Source organism: Eubalaena glacialis, chromosome X, assembly GCF_028564815.1.
Source record: "Eubalaena glacialis isolate mEubGla1 chromosome X, mEubGla1.1.hap2.+ XY, whole genome shotgun sequence".
NCBI classification, from domain to species: domain Eukaryota; kingdom Metazoa; phylum Chordata; class Mammalia; order Artiodactyla; family Balaenidae; genus Eubalaena; species Eubalaena glacialis.
In genome coordinates this window covers 32,622,868-32,643,737 of record NC_083736.1, presented here as the reverse complement: position 1 = coordinate 32,643,737, position 20,870 = coordinate 32,622,868, and positions in this window count along the sequence as shown.

Here is a 20,870-nt window from a genome sequence, read left to right as displayed (position 1 = left end):
GTCGCAATCTCGACATTTTAAAATAGCACCTTGGCATTTCCTTTTTGCCATGAGGGATGACAGTGGATTTAGTTCACATGCCCTCAAATGAGAAGCTCCAAGATTTGTCCGTGGACAAGTAAGCCTGTAAAAGGATGAATTTATCTACCTGTGATTGATATGTCATGTTCACAGTTTCCTCAGAGATGACTGAAGCCAGAGACATTTTTGTCACAGTTGGTCCATTATTCATTTGCCTAAAACATCCCCCTCATCTGTAAATTAGAGATGATAACCAGAGTCCTTTCTAGAGATACAGTGAAAAGAATATGAATCAAAGCATGTAGAGTACTCTGCCAGAGGCTGGTCCACAATAAGCTCTCACAATGACCATTTACATTATAGCAATTCTAGATTTAAAACAATTACCAGATTTTTCTCAATGCAGATTGTTTTGATGCCTCCAACATTGTTTCAAGGCAGGCAAAATGGTAGAGAAAACAGCACAAAATCCTGCAGGATGCAGCCCTCAGTTCTAGTTCTAGTTCTGTGGTGATTAACCATGGGGATGCTGGTAAATCACAATACATTTTAGAACTTGAATTCCCTCCTCTGTGAAACCAGGCTGACCAATGCCTACATTACACAGATGCTGGAAAAATCAAACAGGATAATTTATGTAATGCTATTTTGAAAAATACATAGAGCCACATGTAAAGCATTATTGGGATTTTAGGGTTTAACTTCTGTTGAATGAAAAATCAATAATCTCTTTGAAATATCTCTCAGAGGACTGAAAACCCATTAACTTTATTTTTATCTATAACATTATTTTGTCTGGTAGAGGTTTTAAAATGTTTAGCTTACAAATTGCAAAACCATCAAATCAGAGCAAGACTACCAAGGGTGCAACACAGAGAGCTAACATATGTCCATGGCCTTGCCTTATCTTCTCTCTGCAACTCATCCAGATTGCATTCTGCCTTTCTTATTAGCGAGTATAGACATGTGTTTCTCACCACTAATGTCTTTCACTTTCTCACATGTGACAACTAAAAAGGATGCTCAGGGCCTTGACAAGGCCTTAAAGAAAAGTAGAGAAATGTTTTACTTTTTAATTGACCAATGCAGAATTTAACTTGGAAATGCTCATTTAGTTTGAAACATCCAAAAGTGAGAGCTACAAAAAATGGTGTATAATTTATTGTTTTAAATACATGCCTTCATTATATTTTTCAATGTCCCATAATAATACAAAACATTGTCATAACCATTCTCTTGCAGAAATGAAATACTATTAAATGAAAAAGACATTTAAGAGCTTTAAGGAAACTCATTTTTCAAATTATCTTCTTTAAACCAATTGGCAGTGCTTTTTTGATTTAAATAGTAGGAAGTACTGATAACACAGTCAACTGATTCTGAGACTATTTTGATATAATATTTTTAACAGTAGTTTAAAGATGCACACTCAGCACTTGTTGTGGTAACTGATGATGCTAAAAATACTTTCGAATCAGAGGCCGTTTACTTGTGTGAGTCCCCTGAGCCTTAGAATCCTTTTAGAAGTGAAGTAAGAGGGTAGAAGGAGGAAGTGTGTTTCACACCATGGTTTTGTCCTGTGATTGTTGCAATGCTTCTTTCTATATGTGATGTCATTTTCCTCCCTCATCTTGTCGCAGAGAAAGGGCTGTGGGGAATGTGCATGCACTAACATGGCCCAGAGAGTTATTTGGCCAGGACCAACTATGGTCTGCCATGGACATGTCTTTTTTCTGTTTCTCAGTCCTTGACTCTCAGTTCCTACCCTGTGGTTGGCTTCTACTCCTTCCTCTCCTTTTTCTTATTCCAATACTAGGATCAGTTGACCTGTGCTTTCTCCACTGGGTTGCCTTTGGTCCATCTGTGCACACTGTTCTTCATCTAAAATATGGAGATAACATCTCTTATGTTGCAGAAGCATTGGCAAGATTAAGTGAGATGATGCTTAGCCCCACATTTGGTATATAAGCTCAGTAAGTTACACGTATTGTGACATGGATTATCTACTCATATTGCTACCAAGTCTGCTAAACCAGTGATTAAAATGCAAATATCTTCTCTCTGCAACTCATCCAGATTGCATTCTGCCATATAAGTCAGAGAGTATGCTTCTCACCACTAATGTCTTTTACTTTCCCACATATGACAACTATAAAGGGTGCAGAGGGCCTTGAATTTTATATTGAAAGAGGTTATCTCCTATTTTATTTTTACTTTCCTTCTACTAAGTCTCCTTGACTTTGGGTCTCACTGCGTTGTATTTTCAAGGTTTCTCACTGTACCAAACAATTTATTTAGGTTATCTTGGTATCTGATTCCCAAATTCCCATTTGCTTTATCATGTGACCCTTTATTCAGTCAGAGTTTGAACACCTATAACCAATTTTGTTTTGTGATCTGATATGGAACTTTTTTTTGGTAAAATGAGTTTGCCTTTAAACTTGGTGCTTTGTGACCACCTAGAGGGGTGGGATAGGGAAGGTGGGATAGGGAGGGTGGGAGGGAGACGCAAAAGGGAGGAGATATGGGGATATATGTATATATATAGCTGATTCACTTTGTTATAAAGCAGAAACTAACACACCATTGTAAAGCAATTATACTCCAATAAAGATGTTAAAAAAAATAAAATGAGTTTGCCATTAAATAAATCCATGCAACGAGTTAATTTACAAGTTGTTAAGATACATCATCATAAATTGCTAAGTCTGACACCTCAGTTGATAAAAATAAAAATTTCTTCTCTCTTTCATCTCTTTGAACTTTTTCCAAATATAGCTTTTTAAAATTTGAAACTTTCTATTGGACTATGAAATAAATACCAAAAAATTTCATAAATTATAAATGCACTGTGCAAAGAATTTCACAATCTGAACATACCCATGTAGGCTCCCCACCCATCTAACTCTTGAATGCATGAGCACAAGTCCTTGCATCCAGTAGTTCTCTTTCTCCTCTGCAACCACATTCAGAATCTGAGAACACTTCCTATGAAAACTTAGAATATCCACAGGGTGGTGCATTAGTGGGACAAAGATGAAGTCCTGAAGTAAATGGCTGTCCTATGTTTCCATCAAGCTTGAGTATAGAATCTCACTTTCTAAACAAGAATAACCACAGTACATTGTAGGCTTTGTTATGTGTATAAGAATAAAATGCATGCAAAGAGGAGAAATGGAAGTACACCAATATTAGGTTTTCATACCATTTGTGAAATGGTTGTAATCAATACAGAATAATGACATCAAGCAATGGAATAAGTGGAAAAAAGGGGGCCCTCTTTAGGATGCTTCTATTTTAAATCTTGAAGTGTCTATCCAAAATTATTGCTTTGGGCAATCAGCTGTTCTTGCAAATTTGGATGGAAAGACTCAAGGTAAGAATCTGAGTAATGTCTACCCACAGAGCTAAAGATAATATTTAGCTCTGCCTCCTTTTCTTCTTTTGGATCCTATCACTCATCTTTCCCGAGAATTTCACCAGTTAAACCACACTTTTATTGGATATCATTAAAAAATTAAGTGAAAATTGGGACGAATTTTGCTGTGGGCCCAGAAGAGTAACTGTCCTTCTATTGTCAGGGCAGACCTAACATGCAAATGTCATTAGAAATGCTATACTTTAGCTACCTACAGGAAGGACACCCTACAACTAGTTGAGCTTCCTTTGTTCTTATATGTTAAATGCCTGGCATTCTAACTTAAACGAAAAGCACAGGAGGATCCTGATCTAGGCACTAATAATGAGGCCAAGGTTGTGAGTAGGTTTTACAGAAGAGGCATGGTATCATATAGATCAGCACTAAGACAGGATGCAGTTAAAAATGCACATGGACCAGAACCCATTGGCAGAATTGGCAGAGCTCAATAATAGTAAAAAATAAACTCAAAGGATACTGGAAGACCATGGCTAATAGTGTGCCTGTAGAGGTTTATCAACAAAATGACGTGTATTTTCAAATTATGTTTGTGTAGTTTCTATGATAGGTAACATGTCCATATCATTCTGAACCCGATTAACCTAAAATGCAAGGAGTGATATGGGTACCTTTTTAAAAATGGTAATTCAACATAATATTGTACCTCAACTCTATTTCAATATTTTTTTAAAAGGCATTTTTAAAAATTATAATTCTACATTTGGAAAATATTTGTTCTTTTTTTTCATTATAACTATTATTTTTAATCTACTCAGAGCTTGAACTAAATCAGGCACTTGAAATGACAGAAAATGACTGCCTGACTGTTCAAATATCTCATCAAATGATAGACAGTCAGAAAAAGACCTCCCTTTGCGTAGATTAAGAATAAATGATTACAGTAGGTCCTTCGAGGGATAGCCATTATAAAAAGCCAAATCCTGAAACCCTTAGATATTTTCTAATGCTCTCCATTATCTTAGGTGATACTATAAGTAAAAATGCATTAAAATAAGAAAAAATATTCAGATTTAAAAATTAATGCAAACAGGAAGACTAGTTTTCATCATGTAAAATGTCAAGTCCTGGCTTGTGTTGTTATAAACTGTTTCCCCTCCCCCCAAGCCATTTAAATATTGTGTATCTTGGGCCCAAATTAAGCTTGCTCAACCATCCACCATCACCATCACAGATTTCCCCAAAATGTATGGACAACTAGTGACTAATGCCGTAAGATGTACTTCTTGGGTATACTTCTGATTCAGGTTTCTGTATGTGGAAAGGGTTCATTTTAGAGAGAGGAAAGAATGAGGACAACTCAGAAAGAAAATTAAATTATGGACAAAAACGGAAGAGGGATCCTGAGCTTTTCAAGAACTTGTATTCTAGTCGTTTCTGAGGCCTTATATGCCCTAGCACCTCTGACACAGCCAGAGAAGCAAAGAAACAAGGGAAGACTATTCACTTAGGATGTATCTTGGGAGAGATGCAATTTTACATAAAATTATAAAATGTTTGGTGGCTTTAGTGAAAAAACATTAGCAGAACTGAAATTAACTTAAGTTCTTTCTCTTGAAAAAAAATTATCCAATAAAAAAATGCATGAGTGTTTTTTCATGTTCAATCTCTGTATATACTAGATTGGGTATTACTGACTACCTATGCTTGCAAAAATGTTTCTCTAGTAAATATCTTTCCTAATCAGATTCATCTGTCAGTGTTAAACATGAAAATATATTATGTGCATGTGAATGTCTGTGTGTGTATATATGTGTGTGTGTATTAAATATACATATGTGTATATATGCATTGTGTAGATATACATATATATATTGATAATTATGCAGAAATTACTATTTTAAACTGATGACAAGCTCTTCCAAGGAGCTAAGGTTTCTATAGGACTAAGTAAAAAACGGTTTTTGGAATTGGAAATTGTTTCAAAGCGGGTAGCTATAATACCTGCAGGCCTTGAGTTATAAGGCAGGAAAAAGAGAACTATCTTTACATATGAGAGAAGCGCATTACAATTTAGGAAGTTTTCCCATACAGAAACATATTTGACTTCCTTAACATTGTATGAAGGCTGGCCTAGTTACAATTACATCTAGTTACAGATATGCACAACAAATACTAAAGTTTAGTGCTGTAAAAGAACCATTTTATTATGCACATAGATTCTGTGGGTCAGAACTTTGGAAAAGGCACAATAGGGAATACTTGTTTCTTTTCCATAGTGTCTGGGAAACTTGAAGGCTGAGGATGAACTGATGGCGGGGGCTGTTATTAGGAGACGCTCATTCATCTGGGCTGGCAGAACTTGAAGACTAAGGCTGCCAACAGAAAAAAACATCTATACATGGTCTCCCTCGTCACTTGGCATCCTTACAGCATGACAGTTTCAGGGTAATTTGACTTCTTACATGGTGGCTCAAGGATCCAAGAGCTCGTGTTCTAGTGAAAAAAGGCAGAAGGAGCTTTGCTTTCTATGGCTGAGCCTTAAAAATCAAGCAGCATCACTTCCATCCCATTCTATTTGTTACAAGCGAGTCACAAACCCATCCAGATTAAATAGGAGTGGTAATGTTCTAGAATGGCATGAGAGATATGGGGATATTGCTGCAGCCATCTTTTGCAAATACAATATGCCACAGAAGCTAAGGTTCAAAGAGGTTGAATGACTTGTTGAAGCCGAACAATTGGTAAAACCAATACTTGGTGTTTGACTAGAAGACAGCATTTGTGATCTGCAAATCATTGTTCAAGGTCTGCAGCAAAACAAGTGAGATGAAATTGTATCACAGCTACAAAATGGAGGTGTGGACCTCAGTATAGTAACAATATTTTAAACTTTCAAAATTCAAAACTTTATCTCTGATACCTATTTTTCTCTTGAGGACCCAACTTTCTCCTCTCTCTACATTAAAGTCCTATATCCTGGTTGTTCTGAGCTGTATTCAGCATTCAGGAAATATCTTAATCTAATGCAATGTTACAGCAGATTTTCCATTGCCAAACTCATAAAATGAGACTTGTGTTGTACAATTTAATGATATCTGGGGGGACTACTTCACAGCAGACATACATTTTCCCTGAGGGTTTTCATCAGTGCCGAGTCTAATTTTGTCTGATGTGCTGCTTATTTCTTAGAATGCTGTATCTTGGGAGTTTTTCCCCTGTAGCAACTGAGTGTCATCAATGAGGACATACGTCTTAAATAAGAGCTCTCTCCCATGATGGTATTCAAGATCCTAAGGGGGAAAAATGACCCCTCACTGGAGGTGCAATTCTAGAAGGACCACAAGGATTTTCCAACTCAGCAGCTGAAGTGGAAAGCTTCTAGTTCCCAGAGCAACAGCTGGCATCACTGGGGGAGCCCTGGCATGATGTTTCCCAGGTGAATTGATGACGGGGTTAGTAGTGCCCTGGCATGTGAGGAAAGGAGGGATTCAATGGCACAAGGCCATATCATGGCTCTCTGACTTACAGAAGCAAATGTGTTTCATGTCTTCCTTATAAAATGAGAGTCCATTCAATCATATGTCATTAAACCCATATTCAGGTTACTTCAGCCATCATAAACAGAGGACCTACAGTCTTCCTGCCATCAGTGGATGCCTAAGAAGTACCAAAATGAAGAAAAGATTGTTCAAATGGCTCTCTTTATGTTCTTTTATATGACTTCTTTCTATCGTCCTTTTACCCCACACATAGGATTACCAACCACATCTGTTTTGCCCAGGATATGGCTGTTCTTATCAGACAGCCAATATTTTTCTCAGCCTCAATAAATACAGAAGAGCTACTGCTATTTGACCTAGATGGATGTGTTAAGAACTTCCAGAAGGATAAAAACTAATAGGCATACCAAGGGCTTAACCTTTTACAAAATTCAGATGCATTGAAACATAGTGGATAAATCACAAATTTGGGGATAAGTCTGTACTTTGGTAAGTTCCTCAGTCTTGCTGAATTGTAGTTCCTCCTTTTTAATATCAGTTTTAAATGTAATACATAGAATTGCTATAAACTTTAACTTAGGAAAATATTTCAAAAGAATGTTACATGGCCTAAAAATGTCTGTGTGTACTATTTACTCAGTAAGTTTGTTAAAACTGGTGATTCCTCGTTCCCACTCTCAGTATGTCTGGGACAGGGTCCAGGAATCTTCATTTAACAAGCTCCCTGGGCAACTCCCATCTTAGAATAATACCGTAAGTAGGATGTATCACTCAAAAGAGATAGAAATAAAGAACAAAAATAATATCTTTTAAAAGTATAGAAAAATCAAACATGAGAAGGTATCTTTTCAGGAGCTTTAAAAAGTAATGCAAGAGTCACACAGCTGTGAATGAGCATGATTGCCACTGGACATACTCACATGCCTTTTCTTTATAATCAAAAGAGATGCTTCACAAGAAAGCAAAATGTATAAACTGCTTTTCTGTAAGTTGACCCTGGACTCAAGTAAATGTAGCTTCCTTCTGGGCATTAAGGGTTTCACTACACTTTATGTTCCATCAGGTTTTGGTTTCTTTGATGACAGAATTTTGTGAATCCCCATCCCTGATGCCAGCTACTGATGAAAGATCAGACTCTCTTCAGGTAGTGACATCAATGCCCTTGATGTGTCCCCTCCCTTCCACACTCTCTCACTCTCACTCTCTCTCTCACACACACACACACACACACACACACATATACACTCAGCTGTCAGCCAGCACTAGGGCTTGTGTCTGTAGTTACCACTGCCTCCCTGGACAGTTCAAAATGCCCCGCTGTCTCCTCTCCCCCAACAAGTTCAGCAAACTTATGTTGAACACAGATCATGGTCTTTTATTTCTGGCTTCTAATGGTGAGAGGAGATTTGACTCACTGGAGGAAAAGGAAGAGAAACATTAAATGGTGGATCCAGTCAGAACTTGACGATCACGAATATTCACTAAATGCGAAGTGGAGTTAAGGATCTAACACAGACTCCCTCTCCTGCTACATAGTGTGCTCTTTACCTGTATTTTGTAAATTTTTGCTACGACATTATGAGGATGCTATGTTCATACTGGTTTTACAGATGAAGAATCTGGGGCTTAGAATGCTAATTACCAAATGGAGGTGAGGAAACATTTTTGAGGTCATTGACTTGTGCATTATCTGGACCGTGATAATGGCTTTATGGATATACTCAGGTACCCAAGCTTATCAAACTGTGTTTTAAACACATGCAGTTTATTTTATGTCAATTACACCTCATTAAAGCTGGAAAAAAAATAAACAGAATGCTACATAATGTGTCCCGGACAGCACAAACAGAACAGTACTTCTACCATCTCACCTCTGAAACCTAGGTTCTTTCTCAGCAAGCCTTGCAGCAGAACACTGGGGGAAGACATCACAGCCTAGCTGGGAGGAAAGGAGGTGGAGTGAAGAGGAAGATGCGCACGCATTTTGGTTTTCCTTAGAATATTAGCACCTCCTCCTGACCTGCAAACCAACTTCAGGAGAAATTGAAGCCCAAACTGTGGTCTTTGGATTCTAAGTTGCCCAGGTGGATCTGCTGTGTTACTTGTTTCTGGGGTAGAGACGCTGGCAGCCTTGGCCTGTTCACCCCCAATAAGATCACAGCTCTAGTATGGAGGCAGCTGTGAGTCGAAGGAGGTTGGGATGACTGTCGGCCTTGGAAGAAGGAGAAAAAGTGCAAACTCAAAACCGCTAAGCGGTGATCTCTGCTGGGGCTCAGGTTGTGAATGTCCCATCACAGTTGTAACCCCCCTAGCACTCATGGTGTGTAGTAGATGCTCAATAATTAAATTGAAATAAATGACCCAATGAATCGCCAACTCTAAAAAATTAAATCCAAGTGGCTCTTTTGCCGTTAGATTTATATGGAAAAGTTACAACACTATAGATATGGTACAATAGTTATTTTGGGAAAGGTAGAGATAAATATCTAAAATTAAAGTGTGAAAACGATCTAAAGATTTCTATTACCTATGCTTCCCCTCTGGGCTAAAATCATATCATTTACATCATAATTAACTTTCCTCTGCAACTGCTTTTTGCAGTAAACCTCTGGCTTTTATTAGGGGCAGACTGATCTGCATTAGCAGACAAAATAACATCACATTAGCGTTTAGCTTGCTCTGCTTACTTTCCCACAAAACTCAGCTCATCATAACTTCTCTAAAGAAATAACACTTCCATTTTTGTCAATATTCATAATTAGTTGTATTTACATATTCATTGATGGATAATGGACATTTTAGACAGTCCAGCTACATTATACATTATAGGAATGAATCAAGTAAATCACAAGGTGTGTGTGCCAATGTAATTTCAAAAAATGTAAGAAAATTTTACTTTCTACTACCCCGCTATAAAATTGTTACTTCAATTAAAGGGGGTCATTTTATTCCTTAATGATGGAGACTTACAGAAATTGAAAGGCTATTGAAAACCTAGCAATTGGCCCAAGTTTTTTCCTTGTCAGTTCCACAGGTCACACATGTTTGTGTGATAGGTAATATGAATTCACTGCGTTGGGAGGTCTGAGGCTGCTAACTTTCAAAACCTCTCTTAGCAGACAAGTTCAATCAGCATGAAGAACATAGTGAGGCACGGAACTGTTATGTTGCATCAAGCAGCAAAGTAATTTATTCCTTGAAACACCTGAAAATGAACAAATGCATTTCTGAGGCATGAGAACACGTATTCTACATTGTAGGCTAAGATTCATTTAGCTTGACCAACAAAGTTTCAAAATCATATTGGGAAGTATGCCTGATTAGATGGCTTGGGTGTAAAGCTTATGATATTAGAAGGGAATAGAGGATACTAGGCAGGAGGTAGCCAAAACGGGACAGAAATCAGGGATTTCATAGTAAAGAACCCCTTACTGTGAAATTATTGAGACCCTTTTCTCTCCTGTCCATGCTGGGGAGATTTTGCCCTTCCATAAGTTTTTCTGTTTAAAAATGTACTCATGGTGGAATTTGAACTTTTGATTAAAAAAACAAATTGGATTGTAAAAATCCATCAGATTGTCTCTATAATTCCTTTGAAGGAAGAGTTCAACTGTTTTTTTTGTTTGTTTGTTGTCTCTTTTGAATAATAACAATGTTAGGCTTCTTTATTTTTTTCCTTTGCCATTTTCCTGCAGTGAGATTCTTTCCAATTTAATCCTCTTTCATCCGTAATGAGTAGTGGATAACAACAGCTTGATATTCTCTCTCTCCTTTTCTCTCCCTCTGTTTTGCCTAAACAAAATGGTGTGATTGGCAATATGCATTTAGTAATCCATTTAGGAAAATGTGGAATGTGGAAGAATTTGTTTTTTTGTCCTGCCTGGCTTCCCTACACTAATCCTCCTACCCCTTACCAAAGGGGGAAAATTAAGGCAAAGATAGTTCACTTTTGATACTGAAGGGGCCAGAAGGTATGCTGTGGAATGTAGTTTTAGCGTTAAGTAGACCATATTTGTATGGACGAAGCCCATCAAAATGAGAAGGAAGGAGGGGAAGGAAAGGCGATGAGGAGAACCCATTTCTCCAGCATTGAAACTGGACGCTGGTGCTCTGAGTATGTTTATCAAGGCGCCTGGGGTGTTGAAGTTACCAAGAGGCCAACAGAGGATGTTCAGTGGGAAGCCGATTTGCAGTGCAGGTGATGCCGATCAGAGAATAAGCTAGAAAAGAGGCAATTACAGCTGAGGATGACAAGCTGACAAGCTGACAAGCACAACTGAGAATGTGCAAATGCACAGACAGCAGCCAACGCCGCGTCTCCACAGGCCGTGGCCAGAGACTCGGGCTCCTCCCAGTGCGAGTCTCCCCGGGCACGTCCTGAAGCCTCATGTTAGATCCAAACAAGTTGCCACAGCTCCATCTTTCCCTCTGGAATTACTGCCACTGCATTAAAACACAGTCGCACTTGACAAAGGCCGAGATGAAGCCGGCCCTGCAGCCCCTTTGCTGGACAGCTGACTTTCTCTCACATGCCCATTTCAGTTGGCAGGTCCAGCAAGTGACTGAATTAAAGAGACCTGCCTGCGAAATTCACGAGGGGGCCTCGCGGGCGCTGCCCCTTCACCTCTCAACATCTGAGCAAATCATGCCTGTCTAGACCGGCAAGCACCACAGAAAACTGCTTCAGAGGCTGTGTCTGCCGGGTGTGAAGGGATAATGAGGAGACCTCCGGTTTGGGTGAAATGAGCCCTGTTTACGGCATCAGACTAAGTGAAAGGAGGAAACTGTATCCTGCCTCAGGGAGAATTTTCACAATTACATCACATCACCTTCACTCCAGCGTCCTTATTTCACCCTGTGTCCCCAGGATGAGGGCTCCTCTGCAAACCAGACTCCTCTGTTGTGCTCCCACCCGGTGATTTTCACAGCATTTGAATATTAGTACTTTCTTTTTTTAACATCTTTATTGGAGTATAATTGCTTTACAATGGGGTGTTAGTTTCTGCTTTATAACAAAGTGAATCAGCTATACATATACATATATCCCCATATCTCCTCCCTCTTGCGTCTCCCTCCCACCCTCCCTATCTCACCCCTCTAGGTGGTCACAAAGCACCGAGCTGATCTCCCTGTGCTATGCGGCTGCTTCTATTTTACATTTGCTATCTATTTTACATTTGGTAGTATATATAAGTCCATGCCACTCTCACTTCGTCCCAGCTTACCCTTCCCCCTCCCCATGTCCTCAAGTCCATTCTCTACATCTGCGTCTTTATTCCTATCCTGACCCTAGGTTCTTCAAAACCTTTTTATTTTTAGATTCCATATATATGTGTTAGCATACGGTATTTGTTTTCCTCTTTCTGACTTACTTCACTCTGTACGACAGAATCTAGGTCCATCCACCTCACTACAAATAACTCGATTTTGTTTCTTTTTATGGCTGAGTAATCTTCCATTGTATATATGTGCCACATCTTCTTTGCCCATTCATCTGTCGATGGACACTTAGGTTGCTTCCATGTCCTGGCTATTGTAAATAGAGCTGCAATGAACATTGTGGTACATGACTCTTTTGGAGTTATGGTTTTCTCAGGGTATATGCCCAGTAGTGGGATTGCTGGGTCGTATGGTAGTTCTATTTTTAGTTTTTTAAGGAACCTCCATACTGTTCTCCATAGTGGCTCTATCAATTTACATTCCCACCAACAGTACAAGAGGGTTCCCTTTTCTCCACACCCTCTCTAGCATTTATTGTTTGTAGATTTTTTGATGATGGCCATTCTGACAGGTGTGAGGTGATACCTCATTGTAGTTTTGATTTGCACTTCTCTAATGATTAGTGATGTTGAGCATCTTTTCATGTGTTTGTTGGCAATCTGTATATCTTCTTTGGAGAAATGTCTATTTAGGTCTTCTGCCCATTTTTGGATTGGGTTGTTTGTTTTTTGATATTGAGCTGCATGAGCTGCTTGTATATTTTGGAGATTAATCCTTTGTCAGTTGCTTCATTTGCAAATATTTTCTCCCATTCTGAGGGTTGTCTTTTCGTCTTGTTTATGGTTTCCTTTGCTGTGCAAAAGCTTTTAAGTTTCATTAGGTCCCATTTTTTAAATTTTTGTTTTTATTTCCATTTCCCTAGGGGGTGTCATTTAAAGCTTGTGTTTCCTTATTTATTTTCATTTTGGATGATCTGTCAATTGGTGAAAGTAGAGTGTTAAAGTCCCCTACTATGACTGTGTTACTGTTGATTTCCCCTGTTATGGCTGTTAGCATTTGCCTTATATATTGAGGTGTTCCTATGTTGGGTGCATAAATATTTACAATTGTTATATCTTCTTCTTGGTTTGATCCCTTGATCATTATGTAGTGTCCTTCTTTTTCTCTTGTAATAATCTTTATTTTAAAGTCAATTTTGTCTGATATGAGACTTGCTATTACAGCTTTCTTTTGTTTTCCATTTGCATGGAATATCTTTTCCATCCCCTCTCTTTCAGTCTGTATGTGTCCCTAGGTCTGAAGTGGGTCTCTTGTAGACAGCATATATATGGGTCTCGTTTTCGTATCCATTCCGTGAGCCTGTGTCTTTTGGTTGGAGCATTTAATCCATTCACGTTTAAGGTAATTATCGATATGTATGTTCCTATTCCCATTTTCTTAATTGTTTTTCGTTTGTTATTGTAGGTGTTTTCCTTCTCTCGTGTTTCTTGCCTAGAGAAGTTCCTTTAGCATTTGTTGCTGCTGTGAACATTGGGGTGCATATATCTTTTCAAATTGGTGTTTTTGTTTTCTTCAAATAAATACCCAGGAGTGGAATTGCTGAATTGTACAGTAGTTATATTTTTAATTTTTTGAGGAACCTCCATACTGTTCTCCATAGTGGCTGTACCAATTTACATTCCCACCAACAGTGTAGGAGCGTTCCCTTTTCTCCACATCCTCACCAACACTTGTTATTTGTTGTCTTTTTGACAAGAGCCATTCTGACAGGTATGAGGTGATGTCTCATTGTGGTTTTGATTCACATTTCCCTGATGATTAGTGATGTTGAGCATTTTCATGTGCCTGTTTGCCATCTGTATGTCTTTGGAAAAATGCCTATTCAGGTCCTCTGACCATTTTTTAATCAGGTTGTTTGTATTTTTGATACTGAGTTGTATGAGTTCTTTTTATATTTTGGATATTAACCCCTTATCAGACATAATTTGCAAATATCTTCTCCCATTCAGTAGGTTGCCTTTTGTTTTGTTCATGGTTTCCTTCACTGTGCAAAAGATTTTAAGTTTGATTAGGTGCCATTTATTTATTTTTGCTTTTCTTTCCCTTGCCTGAGGAGACAGATCCAAAACAAATTGCTAAGTCTATGTCAGAGTGTACTGCATATGTTTTCTTCTAGGAGTTTTATGGTTTCCAGTGGTACATTTATGTCTTTAATCCATTATGAGTTTATTTTTGTATATGGTGTGAGAAAATGTTCCAATTTTATTCTTTTACATGTAGCTGTCCAGTTTTCCCAGCACCACTTATTGAAGAGACTGTCTTTTCCCCCACTATATTCTTGCCTCCTTTGTCCTAGATTAATTGACTATATATGCATGGGTTCTTTTCTGGGCTCTCTATTCTGTTCCACTGATCTATATGTCTGTTTATATGCCAGTACCATACTGTTTTGATTAATGTAGCTTTGTAGTATAGTCTAAAGTCAAGGAGCATGATACCTCTGACTCTGTTCTTTTTTTTTTCAAGATTGCTATGGCTATTCAGGGTCTCTTGGGGTTCCATAAATTTGTGAGGATTATTTGTTCTAGTTCTGTGAAAAATGCCATTGGTATTTTGATAGGGATTGCATTAAATCTGGAGATTGCTTTGGGTAGCATGATCATTTAATTATTAATTCTTCCAATCCATGAACATGGGATATCTTTCCATTTATTTGTACCATCTTCAATTTCCTTCTTAAATGTCTTACAGTTTTCAGCATATAGGTCTATCACCTTCTTGTTTAAAGTTATTCCTAGGTATTTTATTCTTTTTGATGCGATTGTAAATGGGATTGTTTTCTTGCTTTCTTTTTCTGATAGCTCATTATTAGTGTAGAGAAAAGCAACATATTTCTGTACATTAGTCTTGTATCGTGCAACTTTATTGAATTCATTTACTAGTTTTAATAGTTTATTTGGTGGAGACTTTAGAGTTTTCTATTTATAGTATCACATCATCTACAAATAGTGACAGTTTTACTTCTTTCCTTCCATTTTGGATGCCTTTTTATTTCTTTTTCTTGTCTGACTGCAGTGGCGAGGACTTCCAATACTATGTTAAATAGAAATGGCGAGAGTGGGCATTCTTGTCTTGTTCCTGATCTTAGAGGAAAAGCTGTCAGCTTTTCACCACTGAGTATGATGTTAGCTGAGTTTTTCATAAATGGCCTTTATTATGTTGAGATATTTTCTCTCTATACCAACTTTGTTGAGAGTTTTTATCATGAATGGATGTTGAATTTTGTCAAATGCTTTCTCTGTGTCTATTAAGAGGATCAAGTGATTTTTATCTTTCCTTTTGTTAATGTGGTGCATCATATTGATTGATTTGTGGATAATGAACAATCCTTGCATCCCTGGAATAAATTCCACTTAACCATGCTGTATGATCCTTTCTATGTGTTGTCAACTTTGGCTTGCTAATATTTTGTTGAGGATTTTTGCATCTATATTTGAGATACTGGCCTGTAATTTTCTTTTTTTTGTAGTGTCTTTGACTGGTTTTGGTATCAGGATAATGGTAGCCTCATAGAATGAGTTTGGGAGTGTCCCCCTTCCTTAATTTTTAATGATGGTTTTGAGTGTTTGTCTTTGTATAGTTTCTTTAATAATTGCTCTTAGTATCATATTACGTATGTATAATGTATCACAATCTTCTGGTGTTATTGTTTAACCAGTTTGAGTAAAGAAATCTTACCTCCCTTTACATCTTTTATCCTCTCCCATTTATAACATGATTATCAAATATTTCCTCTACATGCATCCAGAACCACATCAAATAGTATTATAACTTTTGATTCCACTGTCATATATAATTTAGAAAACTCAAGAGGAGAAGGAAGATTTATTGTATTTACTCATATTTTTGCTTATCATGCATTTTCAACCTTCCTGATGCTCCAAGGTTTCTTCTTTCATCATTTTTTTTTCTTTTTAGAAAACTTATTTTAGGCACTCAAGGTAAGTATGCTGGTGAAAATGTTTTGGTTTTATCATATTGTGGATTGGGAATGCTATTTGTATACTGTTTGTAATTATATGAATGAGATGTGTGTGTGTGTGTGTGTGTGTGTGTGTGTGTGTGTGTGGCTTAAGTAAATCACAGTCAATTTTCATGAATTTTCCATGTGCAATTGGAAATAACATGAATTCTTGATTCTCAGAATTTGATATTTATATCAATAAGATCTACCTGATTTATTATGTTGTTAAATTCTCCTACAGACATAACATTATTTGGTTTACTTGATCTGTTTTTGTGAAAAGTAAATCTCCTGGTGATACTCAGTTTCCCTCTATTTCTCTTTATATTTTCAGGTTTTTTTCTTATGAATTTTGTTCTGCTGAGTTATTAGGTGCATAAATATTAACACCTGTTTTATATTCATTGAGAATGTGGCCTTAGCATTATAAAGTATTCTTATCTATCTCTTTTTATGTTTTGTTTGATGTCTACCTTCTCAGATATCAGGTTTAAGACCTTTACTTTCTTTTTATTTGCATTTACATGTTTCTCCATCGTGCATTTGAAATTTTTTATTAGCTGTATTTTCTTTATACATCATAGTGTTATGTTTTACTTTGTAAGTGAATCTTATTTTTTCTCTTTAAAGTAGGCATGTTAAGCCTAGTTGAATAATTTTACATTGTTTAAAGTACATACACATATATACACATAGTTTTGCACTATGCCATTTTGCTCTCTTTCTCTCTCTCTGTCTCTCTCTCACATGCACACATTTTGGATTCTTTTGGTATAAAGGTTATATCTTTTGCTCTAATTGATATCATTAAAATATGACTTTTTAATAATATTTTTATTCCATCCAATTTTTAGCTATTGTCTTTTAGTTCTGTATTATGAGCAGTATTGAAATTAGCTAAAATTATCTGCTCCCTACCATCTAATATGAGGTAACATATTTTTATTCAGTTAATAGCTATAAGGCAATAAGTGAACTTATTCTATTTTATTTACACTTCTTCATTTTCCTACCACTTTTAGTATTTATACTCTATCTACAGTGTCAGGAAGTATCAATATAATCATTACATACCATCCTTTCTTCCTTATAGCCACAATTTTGATTTATGTTTATAGGTAAAAATGAACTTAATGCTTGTGTTGACATTGCTCCTGTCATTTTGATTGCCTGAACTTATTTCTTTACTTGGTTCTTCAGGAAGGACTTGTGACAATAGTATTCTCTGAGCCTTTATTTTTGAAGATAAGTTTGGGTGGTGTATTAGTTTCCTAGGACTGCGATAACAAATTACCAGAAACTGGGTGGCTTAAAACAAGAGACATATATTTCCTCATAGTTCTGGAAGCCAGAAGTTTGAAATCAAGATGTCAGCAGCTCCTTCCGAAGCCTCTAGGAGAGAATCCTTCTTTGCCCCTCCCAGCTTCTGGTGGCTCCTGGTGTTCCTTGTCTTGTGGCAGCATAATGACCATCTCTGCTTCTGTCTTCACATGGCTTTCTTTCTTTTATGTCTTTGTGTCTTCTTGTTTGTATGACAGATGTCATAGCCAGATTGCCCTCACATCCTTGTTTGTTTCTTGTAAGGAAACATCATTGGATTTAGGGTCCATTCTAAATTAAGTTAAAGATTTTGAGATCCTTAATACATCTGCAAAGACCCTCTTTCCAAATAAGGTCACATTCCCAAGTACTAGAGTTTAGGACTTAGACATATTTTTGAAGGCTGTTATTCAATCACTACAATTCACCTTCTGGCCCCCAGAACTTTATTTCTGTCCCACGTGCAAAATACATTCACACCATCTCAACATCCCCAAAAGTCTCAACCTATTACAGCATCAAGTCTAGGTCTAAAATCTCATCTAAATATCATCAGCTCAAAAAGTGCCAAATCTCATCTTCTAAATCAGGTATGGGTGAGACTCTGGGTATGATCATTCTGGGCCAAACTCCCCTCCATTTGTGTACCTGTGAAACTACAAAACAAGTTATCTGCTTCCAAAAAAAAAATGTGGGGCACTCATTGGTTAGACATTCCAGTTCCCATACAGAGAAAGTGGAGGTAATAAAGGAGTCATTGGTTCCAAACAAGTTAGAAACCCACCAGGGAAAATTCCATTACATTTTAAGACCTGAAAATAATCCTGTATGCCTTGAAGTTCTACCTTTTGGGCCCATGGAAGCTCTCTGGGCCCACCTCTCTGGCTTCTTTCTCTGTATCCACAGTTCTTCCCTTGGAGACATGGTTCCTTTCTCTTGAAGCATATCACATGTTTGTAGCTGATTAGCTCTATCAGCCTGACTCCTGCCTATAGAATTTTTGAAGTTGATTGCCCTCTTTCACTTTGTCCTATCTCTGTCCCCTTCAGTCCAAGCTGGCAGTGTTTTTGCTGATACAACATACTCAAAAAATACTGTGGTTCTCAGTATGGAGGTTCCTTAAAAAACTAAAAATAGAGTTACCATATGACCCAGCAATCCCACTCCTGGGCATATACCCAGAGAAAACCATAATTCAAAAAGACACATGCACCCCAATGTTCATTGCAGCACTATTTACAATGGCCAGGTCATGGAAGCAACCTAAATGCCCATCGACAGACGAATGGATAAAGAAGATGTGGTACATATACACAATGGAATATTACTCAGCCATAAAAAGGAACGAAATTGGGTCCTTTGTAGAGATGTGGATGGACCTAGGGACTCTCATACAGAGTGAAGTAAGTCAGAAAGAGAAAAACAAATATCGTATATTAACGCATATATGTGGAATCTAGAAAAATGGTACAGATGAACCAGTTTGCAAGGCAGAAATAGAGACACAGATGTAGAGAACAAACGTATGGACACCAAGGAGGGAAAGCAGGGGTGGGGAGGTGGTGGGAAAAAAAATCTTTTGAAGTCTTATAATTTCCATTTTGGAGTTCACCCATTTCATTAAAAGTTATCTGCTTTACCTGTAAAAAAAAAAAAAAATACTGTGGTTCTCCCATGCTTTTCATGGGGATCTATGCCATTAGACAGGAAGATCCTCCACAAATCTTTCCTAGGTAACTCCATATCTTGCCCTGGCTTCTGTGGAGATGGTTGAGTATATCCATTAGTCACATGCATAATCTCTCAGCAAAGGTTGTCCAGGCAACCCCATGACCCTCTCTTCAGGTCAGGCTTTTCCAGCAGTGAGTTTGTTAAATTTTAGCTTCATTTGCAATCTGGATAGGTCAAAAACCTCCCAAATCATTGAATATTGGTTTCTTTTCGCTTAATAGTTCCTTGCTCAATTTAGTTCTTTCCTCTCACATTTTACTACTTTGCTTGGAAATCTCCTCAACTAATTTGTTTTTTGTTTTGCTTTGTAAACAACAGAACACAATTCAGCCAAGTTTTATGACACTTTATAACAAGGATCACCTTTCCTCTAGTTTCCAATAACATGTGACCTTATAAGAAGCACTTTTAATATCCATATTTCCCTAAATCTCTTCAAGGCAATCTAGGCTTTTTCTATCATGTACCTCAAAATTCTGGAAGCTTCTACCCATTACCTAATATAAAAGCCACTTCTACATTTTTAGTATTTGTCACAACAGCACCCTATTTCCAGGTAGCAAAATCTATATTAGTTTCCTAGAGCTGCCTTAAACAAATTACCACAAACTTAGGTAGATTAAAATAACAGAAATGTATTCTGTCAGAGTTCTGGAGGCAAGAAGTCCAACATCAAGATACAGGAAGGGCCACACTCCTTCCAGAGCTCTACAAGAAAATCCTTCTTTGCCTCTTCCAACTTTTGGTACCTCTTGGAGTTCCCTGGCATGTTGTAGCATAAAAACAATCTCTGCCTCCACCTTCACAATACCTTCTTTTTAATGTGTCTCTTTGTCTTCTTTTATGTCTCTTAAAGGATACTTGTTATTGGAGTTAGGGCCTGATCTAAATCCAGGATCGTGTCATCTTGAGATCTTTTACTTAATTACATTGGCAAAGACCCTATTTCCAAACAAGTTCACATTCACAGGTACTGGAGGTTAGGACTTGGACCTATCTTTTTGGGGCCACTATTCAACACACTACAGATGAATATATAAAATCCTTTGCTATCTTTTTACTTTCTTTTGAGTTTCTTAACTCCATCGTTTCCTGACATAAAGGGGACTGTTTAAAAGCTTGATGACAATTTCATTGTCTTTTCTTTGTGAGTTGATCTTTTTGCCTAGATGCCTAAATGATTCGTTTTCCTTTAAAGTATAAATATTTTAGTAAAAGATATCTCAGTGTTGAATGTTTTGTATCAGTTTCCCCATATATGTAGAATGCCCTTTCAATATGTAGTTTCAAAACTTTAATTAAAGCAGTTTTTCTTGAATTAAAAATTGTATTAATTTTATTGTTTTTCTAATCCAATGCTTTGATTTTTTTTCTTCCTATTTTGGATTTTTTTCTTATCTTCTGTATCTACCACTTTATCCAAACTCATTATATCTTTCTTAATTTCTTTTTAATATAAAAAAATTTCCTCCTTTTAATCTTCTACTTATTTTAAGGCAATTTGCATGGTGCTTATTTACTAAAGTTTCTCTTGGTTTACTCTTCACTTTATATTTTAAAATATTATTTCCTTTCTGTCAGCTCACCTTCCCACATCATCTGGTTGAATTTTCTAATTCAGACTTAAGTTTTTGTTTTATATTTTCTATATAATTTTAAATAAAAAGTTAAAAGA